We start from the raw sequence: 10943 nt of genomic DNA on the forward strand, positions 1-10943 counted from the left end.
ATATGGCCACTAGGCTGGTCTTGAACTCCGGCCTCAGGTGATCCCCCAGCCTCGGCCTCCCAAAGTGTTGGGTTTACAGGCATGAGCCACCGCGTCCAGCCTGTTTCATTTCTTAAGCTGGAGGATTTGATACTTAAGTATTCTTCTTCTTTCTTTCTTTTGTTTTGCTGGGGGAGGGTAGGGTCTCACTCTGTCACCCGGGCTGCAGTGACACCATCATGGCTCACCACAGCCTCCACCTCCTGGGGCTCAGGTGATCCTCCCACCTTGGCTTCCCGAGTAGCTGGGACTACAGGCTCACACCACCATGCCCAGCTAATTTTATTTATGTATTTATTTGTGTAGAGACAGGGTTTCGCCATGTTGCCCAGGCTGGTCTCAAACTCCTGGGCTCAAGAGATTTACCCGCCTCAGCCTCCCAAAGTGTTGGGATTACAGGTGTGAACCAGCATGCCTGGCCATAAGTGTATATATTATTCTTTATTCCCTTTTGAATGCTGTGAGTGAAGTATTAATTAATTGCAGGCCTCGATCCTGGACAGACCTAGGCCGCCTTCTCACAACACTGTTTCCTTGAAAACGTATCAAGTTCAACGTGGAGTAATGTATGTTGGGAACTGGTCACCTGCTTTATTTACTGTGAAGCCCTTGGTCTGTGGGACTGTTCCTGCCCTAGGAATGCACACAGGCCTGCAGCCTTCATCACAAGGAGAATATAAAAGATTCATGGGAAACCAAGGCAGGGACTTCCCTCTGTCAACATGAACCACATACACCTTCGTCTCTCTTTTTCTCTCTTTTTTTTTGAGATGGAGTCTTGCTTTGTCGTCGCCCAGGCTGAAGTACAATGGTGTGGACTCAGTTCACCGCAACCTCCACCTCCCGGGTTCAAGTGATTCTCCTGTTTCAGTCTCCTGAGTAGCTGGGACTACAGACGTGTGCCACTGCACCCAGCTAAGTTTTGGTTTTTAGTAGAGATGAGGGTTCGTCATGTTGGCCAGGCTGGTCTCCAACTCCTGGCCTCGTGATCTGCCGGCCTTGGCCTCCCAAAGAACTGGGATTAAAGACATGAGCCACCACACCAGGCCCTTCATCTCATCTCTAGTGACTGTGCATGCTCTGCGTGTGGGTGAGTGAAGGGAGGAGAAACTATGTGCATGGGTACTGCTGGGCCTCCCAGTGAGCTGTAAGATGTTGGATATGCTGTATTTTCTGTTCTGCATTCTCTGTACAGTTAAGTAAATGCAGTGCTGAATTGAAGCCATTGAGACTTATGGATCTGACTGCCAATCTGAACATGTGCCCAATGCTGGTGGTAGGAAACGTGCCTTAAATAAATACATCTAGATTTGAATTAACTTGAAGCCATATGAAAAAATGAAGATCTCTGGTAAAGATAAATACATGGGCAATTATAAAGTAGCATTATTGTAATTTTCATTTTTAATTCCATTTTTATTAATAATTTTCTGCATTTTAAAAAGACAAATGCAGGTGGGCGCGGTGGCTCACGCCTGTAATCTTAGCACTTTGGGATGCCGAGGCCGGTGGATCACGAGGTCAGGAGATCGAGAGCATCCTGGCTAACACGGTGAAACCTCATCTCTAATAAAAATAGAAAAAATTGGCCAGGCGTGGTGGCGGGCGCCTGTAGTCCCAGCTACTCAGGAGGCTGAGGCAGGAGAATGGCGTGAACCCAGGAGGTGGAGCTTGTAGTGAGCCAAGATCACGCCACTGCACTCCAGCCTGGGCGACAGAGCAAGACTCCATCTCAAAACAAAACACAAACAAACAAAAAGACAAATGCAAAAAACAAGAATTAACCTATTTATTGGGCACATAGTATATAGAGATGTAATTTGGGACATTAGTAACAAAAAGCAGAAGACAAAGATGCGTGGAGCAGAGTTTTGTGTGTCACTGAAGTTAAGTTGGTATAGATTCAAAATAGAATGTTGTAGCTTTAATAAATTAAACATAATTCTCATAGTAACTAGAAAGAAAACATCTATACAATACACTCAAATGGAAATGAGAAGAAAATAAAAATTTTTTCCTGAAAAAAATCAGCTAAACACAAAACAGACAATGATGGAGGAAAAAGGGGGCAATAAAGAAATGGCACATAGAAAAAAAGTAACAAAATGGCAATAATATTTACTCCTTATCAGTAAATACTTCAAGTATAAATGGATTAAGTTCTCTATTTGAAAGACAGAGATGGGGAAAATGGATACAGAAAAACAGGATCCAATTATTATCTACAGGAGACTCACTTTAGGTTAAAAGACACTAATAGGTTGAAAGTGAAAGGATGGTAAAAAATATTTCACGCAAATAGTAACCAAAAGAGAGCTGAGGTGGCTATAGTAATATCAGATAAAATAGATTTTAAATCCAAAAAGGTCACAAGAGACAGAGAAGGATATTAATAAAAGGTTTAAAACAGAAAAAAATATAGCAAGTATAAATATTTACACACCTAATAATAAAAATATATGAAGCAAAAACATGACAGAATTGCAATAGGCAATCCTAGAGTAATAGTTTGAGAATTCAATACTCCACTTTCAATGATGAATAAAACAACCAGAGAAAAGATAAGAAATTAGAAGACTTGAACAACAAAATAAACCAACTAGCCCTAACAGACATATACAGAACACTCTGCCCAATAACAACAGAATGCACATTATTCTGAAGTGGACATGGGAGGTTCTCTAGGATGGACCACCTGTTAGGCCATAAACATGTTTTAATAGATTAAAAAGTATAGATATCGCACAAAGTATCTCCTCTAACCACAATGGTATGAAGTCAGAAATCAATAACTGAGGAAACACCAGAAAATTCACAAACACATGGAAATTAAACAATGCACTCTCACAAAACTGATGGATCAAAGAAGAAACCACAAAGAGTATTTGTATCTTGAGATAAATGAAAATAAAAACACAACATATCAAAACTTATGAGATGCAACAAAAAAGCAGGGCTAAGAGGGAAGCTCACAGCTGTAAATGTCTATATTATAAAAGATCTCAAATCAATAACTCAACTTTACATCTTAAGGAACTGGAAAACGAAGAGCAAACGAAACCCAAAGACAGCAGAAATAAGATAGTAATAAAGATTAGAGCAGAGATGTTTAAAAAGTAGAGACAATAAGCAATAGAAAAAATCAATAAAGCAAATAATTTATTGGGAAAGAGAAACAAAATTGACAAGCTTCCATCTAGACTGACAAAAAAACAAAAGAGAAAAGATGCAAATGACTTAAATAAAAATAAAAATAAAAATCGACTGCCATTTCGTGGACGCTGGGTGAGTGAAAGCATTCATTGCTGGGGGTTGGGAGGGAGGAAAGCGGGAAGACCCAACGGAGTGTATGGATTTGGGCCTCCGCATTTCTTGCCCTAGGTCTCGAAATGCATGGTGATTCCTGTCCATTGGACTGTAAGGTTTGTGTAGGCAATCTTGGAAACAATGGCAACAAGACTGAATTGGAAAGGGCTTTTGGCTACTATGGGCCATTCTGAAGTGTGTGGGTTGCTAGAAACCCTCCCGGCTTTGCTTTTGTTGAATTTGAAGATCCCGGAGGTGCAGCTGATGCGGTCCGAGAGCCAGATGGAAGAACACTATGTGGCCGCTGTGTAACAGTGGAACTGTCGAATGGTGAAAAAAGAAGTAGAAATCGTGGCTCACCTCCCTCTCAGGGTCGTCGCCCTCGAGATGATTATTGCAGGAGGCGTCCTCCACCTCGTCGCAGATCTCCGAAGAGAAGCCTCTCTCGCTGCGGGAGCAGGTCCCTTTCTTAGGAAAAGAGAGATCGCTGTCTCCGGAGAGAAATCACAAGCCGTCGGGATCCTTCTCTAGCTCTTGGAGCCGATCTAGGTCAAATAAAAAAAATAAAAAAAGAACAGTTTGCAAGGTAAGTGGTGCACAGGAAATTACTTCATTTGACAGGAGTACGTACAGAAAATTCAAGTTTTGTTTGAGACTTCATAAGCTTGGTGCATTTTTAAGATGTTTTAGCTGTTCAAATTTGTCTCTTCAAACAGTGACACAAAGGTATAATTCTCTATGGTTTGAAATGGATCATATGAGGCATGTAATACCAAGTATTGTTACTTTACAATGTCCCCTTAAGCAGAATTGAATTGATTGAATTTGCTTTGAACTTTAGTTACGCATAGACTGATAATAAAGCTCTAAACCTGCAAAATAATAATAATAATGAAAATGGAGACATTACCACTGATTTTTCAGAAATAACATGGATTATAAGAGAATAGAAAAATAGATGAAAAAATGGACAACCTAGAGGAAATGAAGACATTTCTTGAAACATAGAAATTCTGTAGATTGACACAAGAAATAGAAAATCTCAACAGTCTATAACAAAGTAATTGTAAACATAATTAAGAAAAAACTTACCCCAAAGTCCTGAATCAGATGGCTTCACAGGTGAATTCTACTAAACAAAGAAAATTAACACAAATTATTTCTCAAATAATTCAAAAAATTTAAGTTTTGGGGATAGCAAGGAAAACTTGCTATGCATTCTGTGAAACCAGCATTACCTTGCTGTTAAAGCCAGATGACATCACAAGGAAAGAAAATTGCAGACTAACATTGCTTATAAATATAGATGGAAAATCCTTAACAAATATTAGCAAGGCTAGGCGCCGTGGCTCACGCCTGTAATCCCAGCACTTTGGGAGGCCGAGGCAGGCAGATCACCTGAGGTCGGGGTTTGTGACCAGCCTGGCCAACACGGTGAAATTCTGTCTCTACTAAAAATACAAAAATTAGCCTGGCGTGGTGGCATGCGCCTGTAATCCCAGATACTCGAGAGGCTGAGGTGGGAAAATTGCTTGAACCCAGAAGGTGGAGGTTGCAGTGAGCTGAGATCACAGCGCTGCACTCCAGCCTGGGTGACAGAGTGAGACTCCGGCTCAAAAAAAAAAAAAAAAAAAAAATTAGCAATTTGACTCCATCAGTATACCATAAGGATTATTCACAATCGAATGCGATTTTACCATGGAATGCAAGGACGTTTCAATTTGAACAAAAGGAAAAGAATCACATTATCTAACACCCTTTCATAATAAAATCTTTTGGCTCTTTCATAATAAAAACTCTCGGCTCGGTGCAGCGGCTCACGCCAGTAATTCCAGCACTTTGGGTGGATCAACTGAGGTCAGGAGTTCAAGACCAGCCTGGCCAACATGGTGAAACCTCATCTCTACTAAATAACACAAAAATTAGCTGAGCGTGGTGGTGGGTACCTGTAGTCCCAGCTACTTGCAAGGCTGAGGCAGGGAGACGGTGTCACTGCACTCCAACCTCGGTGACAGAGTGAGACTCCATCTTAAAAAAAAAAAAAAACTCTCAGCAAATTAGTAACATAGGGAAAATTTCTCAACATGATAGCGTGTGTTTCTGGAAAACTTACAGCTAACAGTATATTCAATGGTAAAAAAAAAAAAAAACTGAATGAGTTCCCCTTAAGACAAGGGACAAGAAAAAGATTCCCACTGCTATTTGACACTGAATTGAAAGTTCTAGCAAGACAAGAAAAGCAAACAGACTGGGTGTGGTGCTCACACCTGTAATCCCAGCACTTTGGGAGACCAAGGTGGGTAGATTCTTTGAGCCTGGGAGTTTGAGCCCAGCCTGAGCAACATAGTGGCACCCTGTCTCTACAGATAATACAAAAAACAAACTATCTTGGCGCGATGATCATGCCTGTAATCCCAGCACTTTGAGAGGCCGAGGCAGGCAGATCACCTGAGATCAGGAGTTCAAGACCAGCCTGGCCAATAAGGCGAAACCCTGTCTCTACAAAAAATGCAAAAATTAGCCCGCCATGATGTTAGGTGCCTGTAATCCCAGCTACTCTGGAGGCTGAGGCGGGAGAATCGGTTGATCCTGGGAGGTGGAGGTTGCAGCAAGCTGAGATCATGCCATTACACTCCATTCAAGGCAACCGAGTGAGACTCCATCTAAAAAAATAAAATTAAATTAAAAAGTCATCCAAATCTAAAGGAATAGGTGAACTATTTCTATGTATAGATGACATAATCCTTTATATACAAAACCCCAAAGAATTCACAAGAAAACTCAGAGTTAATGAATGAATTCAGCAAAGTTGCAGTGTACAAAATCAACACACAAAAACAAATTGTTTTCTATACACCAGAAGGAAATTAAGAAAAAAATTCCATTTACAATAGCATCTAAAATAATTAAATGCTTAGAAATAAATTTAACTGAAGAGGTGAAAGATTAATACACTGAAAACTATAAAAGATAAAAAATACAAAAAAATTAAAAAGATCAAAGTAACTGAAAATACATTCTTTGCTTGTGGATAGGAAGACATACCACTGTTAAGATGTCAATACTACTGAAAATAATCAGCAAATTCTATACAATCTCTTCTAAAATTCCAACAGCCTTTTTTTTCCACAAATGGGGAAGCTGATCCTCAAATTTACATAGAATTGAAAGTGACCCTGAATAACCAAAACGATCTTGATAAGGAAGAATAGAGTTGGAAGACCCACACTTTCTGATTTGAAAACTTACTACAAAGCTACGGTAATTAAAACAGAATGGCACTGGCATAAGGACAGACATAGCCAATGAAACAGAATCAAGAGTCAGGAAAAGGTCTCATATATATGGTGAATAGATTCTTTTTTTTATTTTTAATTGACACATAATTGCATATATTTATGAGGCACAGTGTGATATTTTGATACATATATACAAAGTGTGATGCTCAAATCAGGGTAATTATCATATCCATCACCTCAAACATTTATAATTTCTTTGTGGTAGGAACATTCAACCTCCTCTGTTCCAGCTATTAAAAATATATAATAAATTATTGTTAACTATAGTCACCCTACAATGCTATAGAGCATTAGAACTTTTTCTTCCTATCCAGCTGTAATTTTTTGTCCATTAGCTAACCTCCCCCAATTCTCCCCACCTCCCTGCCTTTCCCAGCCTTTAATAACCACTACTCTACTCTTCGCTTCTATGAGCTCAACTTTTTATTCTTCCACATATAAGTGAGAACATGTGGTATTTATTTTTCTGTGCCTGGCTTATTTCAGTTAACATAAAATCCTCTAAGTTCATTCATGTTGCTGTAAATGACAGAATTTTATTTTTTAAGGCTGAATAGTATTTCATTGTGGTTATAGACCACATTTTATTTATCCATTAATTTGTTGGTGAGCACTTAGGTTGATATCATATCTTGGCCATCATGAATAGTGCTGCAATAAACACAGGAATGCAGATCTCTCTCTCTCTCTTTTTTTTTTTTTGTAGCCATGTGTTAGCCACTTTAAAAGAAAATGCGATCAAAACCTGATTACAAGAGTTCAGAGAAAAAACAGTGAGTTTCAATTTTACTACAATTTTTTAAAATCTGGGACTATTTTTTTGTTTTTGTTTTGTTTTGTTTCGTTTTGTAACTTAAATGCTAACTTCAGGCCAGGGATTCTTTCACAACCAAACTAAAAATTACTTACTACATGGGAACATCAATGCAACAAACAAGTAAAACTTGTAAACTCAAGCCACAAATTTATAGTTAATAATCATGGTAAGGGACATTGCCTTCTGTGAAGGCAGGGAAGAAATATGCAGGCAATTCTGCTTCAAATAAATCTGCATAGGAATGGAAAATGCTCGAGCCTTTAACACAAGTGAAATTGCAAAGCCTCAACATGTTCAACTCAATCCACAGAGCACCAAATGTTAAATTGGAGCCAAAGTAGGATTGAACATTGAATTTCCAGCTATGCAACTCGCAGAGCACAATTTCAGGTGTGGAAACCATCTGTAGGCAAGCACTTTTAAAAACATGAATTTCATACACCGTAAATTCTAAAACACACACTTTTGCATTATTGTTTGAATTTCAGAAGGGCACTACAGGGCACCAGCGTCTTTCAAAGTCACTCACGGCAAAAACTGTGTCTTTTTTCCCAGCCTTGGTAGCCCCTTTCGGCATTTCTCTAGCCTCCGCACACACAGCGCCACACCACTGTTTGTAGAATGACTTCTGACATTAAATCCAGTCATGACCTAAGTGGCATGAGGCAACTATTTCCCAGGCACCTTCCATCTCTTTGGCATGGGGGGCCTCCCAGTCCCTTCTTCAGGCCCCACACAGGAGGCCACACCTGGAAACACTATTCTTCCAGCTCCCTCTGCTGGAGACCGAAGTGACAGATTGTTGCAAAGACTTGTAGAAACAGATTACTTACACATTCATTTTTGTACACATTTAGTTAATTTAGAACCTGGGACTTCTACAATCAATTCCCCAAACCCCTTTACGGAGAGTGATGGACTTTGCAGCAACGCTGAAGGAGCACAGTTTCTCTCTCTAGGAAGAAGGGGATTAGTAGACGTAATTGTGTGCATCAAGAGAAATTTGTAATAAAAAAATCAAAGTAAGATAAATGGCCCAGAAACGCACATTTTATTGACACTGTCATTTTCCCAGGCAGAGAATCTTAGAAAGATGTCACGTTTTCTTTTCTTTCTTTCTTTTTTTTTTTTTTTGAGACGGAGTCTTCAGTGGTACAATCTCGACTCACTGCAACCTCCGCCTCCCAGGTTCAAGCAATTCTCCTGCCTCAGCCTCCCAAGTAGCTGGGATTACAGGCACCTGACACCCTGCCTGGCTAATTTTTGTATTTTTAGTAAGGACGGGGTTTTACCCTGTTGGCCAGGCTGGTCTCGAACTCCTGACCTCATGATCCACGCACCTCAGCCTCCCAGATGTATGGGGATCTTTCCCTGCAACCAAATAGCAGACGCCAGCTGAATGTCCTCCAATTCCGTTCTAACATTATTTATGTGGAGATAGTGCCAGATCCCACAGGTTAAGGACTCAGTGCTGGGATTACAGGTGTGAGCCACCGCACCTGGCTACGTTTTCTTTTAACGAATGAGAGGAGCCCACTTGCATCCCTGAATCGTTCTTTGGGAGAAGCAACAGAAACAATTGACAGTCACACTTTTAAAAATAAAACAGTCACTTCCTTCAGTCCACACCTCCACGCCCTCATCTGCCTGCCCAATGTCTGTCAGTTCCGTAAAGTCACCCTCTCCTTCTACTCTAGTATTACCACAAGAATTGAAATTTTCAAGCAGAAAAAAATAAAAAATAAAAAAAAGTCATGTTACAAATAAGTGAGTGGCGGCCCAAGGGAAGCCCTTTGACTATGATTTCCAATTCTCTGTTCAGTCTGCACTGTGGAGACACAACGGTAAACCACCAGTTGGGTTCCCAAGTTTTATTCAAGAGCTCATACAAAATATTCCAGATAAATGAAATTTAATCCTTGTCTTCCTCCTCTTCTTCGTCCTGGTTAATTTGGAAGTGACATAATTTGTAACTCTCTTTACTGTTAGCAGCTATGCACAACCAATCATGAAGATTATTCTTCTTCAAACATTTTTTGGTGAGGTATTTCAAATACCTTTTGGAAAAAGGCACCTCGGATGTCACGGTGATCTTGCTCTTGCTCCTTTCGACGGTCACCACCCCTCCACCAAGGTTCCCAGCTTTTCAGTTTACTTTGATCCTTTCTTGCAAAAACTGCTCAAAATTGGCAGCATCCACGATTCCATCTTCTACGGGGTGGGTGCAACCAAGAGTGAACTTCAGAACCTGCTTTTCTTTGCCCCCCTTCACCACAGCTTTCTCACGGGCACCATGGCAGTAGTGGAGGCAGAATGCCAGATATCTCTTTAACATATTGATTTTCTTTCCTTTGGATGTATATCCAGTAGTGGGATTGCTGGATCATATGGTAGCTTAATTTTTAGTTTTTTGAGGAACCTCCATACTGTTTTCCATAGTGGCTGTACTAATTTACATATCCACCAACAGTGTGTAAGAATTCCCTTTAATCTGCATCCTCTCCAGTATTTGTTATTTTCTGTCTTTTTTATAGTAGCTGTTCTGATTGGGATAAAATGAAATCTCATTGCAGTTTAGATTTGCATTTCCCTGATGGTTAATTATATTAAGCATTTTTTCTTATACTTGTTGGCCATTTGTAGATCTTTTGAAAAATGCCTACTTAGATCATCTGCCCATTAAAAAAAAATAGGGTTATTTGTTGTTGTGTTTTATTTGCGACTGAGTTATTTGAGTTCTTTATTTATTCTGGATATTAATCCCTTGTCAAATAAGTAGTTTGTAAATAGTTCCTCCCATTGTGCAAGTTGACTCTTTACTCTGTTGATTGTTTCCTTTGCTGTGCAGAAGCTTTTTAGTTTGATAGAATCCCATTTGTCTATTTTCGTTTTGTTGCCTGTGCTTTTGTGGTCTCATCCAGAAAATCTTTGCCTAGATCAATGACCTAAGCATTTTCCTTAGGTTTTCTTCTGGTAGTTTTACAGTTTTGGGTCTTGCATTTAAGTCTGTAATCCATTTTGAGTTTGTTTTTGTATATGGTGAGAGATAGGTGTCTAGTTTTATTCTTCTGCATATGGATAACCAGTTTTCTCAGTACCACTTATTGAAGAGGCTGTCCTCTCGCCAGTGTATATTCTTGATGTCTTTGTTGAAAGTCAGTTGGCTGTAGATACATGTATTTATTTCTGGGTTCTCTATTCTGTTTCAGTAGTCTATGTATCTGTTTTTATGCCAGTACTGTGCTTTTCGGGTTATTATTTTGTACTATATTTTGAGGTCAGGTAGTGTGATGCCTCCAGCTTTGTTCTTTTTATCAGATTTGCTTTGGCTAGTCCGAGTCTTTTGTGGTCCCATATGAATTTTAAGATTGTTTTTATTTCTGCAAAGAATGTCATTGATATTTTGATAGAGATTGCACTTAATCTGAAGATCATTTGGAATAGTGTGGTCATTTTAAAAATATTAATTCTTCCAACCCATG

The 10943-nt window shown here is 39.5% G+C and overlaps 2 pseudogenes; one reads left to right on the forward strand and one right to left on the reverse strand.

The window, feature by feature from the left end:
• Nucleotides 1-3345: 3345 nt before the first annotated feature.
• On the forward strand, nucleotides 3346-4159 carry LOC117062838 (annotated as a pseudogene).
• A 4589-nt stretch (nucleotides 4160-8748) lies between these two features.
• LOC117062839 lies at nucleotides 8749-9796 on the reverse strand (annotated as a pseudogene).
• Nucleotides 9797-10943: the final 1147 nt, after the last annotated feature.

The sequence above is a fragment of the Trachypithecus francoisi genome, unplaced genomic scaffold (genome assembly GCF_009764315.1).
Source record: "Trachypithecus francoisi isolate TF-2019V2 unplaced genomic scaffold, Tfra_2.0 Lachesis_group17, whole genome shotgun sequence".
Classification (NCBI taxonomy): Eukaryota; Metazoa; Chordata; class Mammalia; order Primates; family Cercopithecidae; genus Trachypithecus; species Trachypithecus francoisi.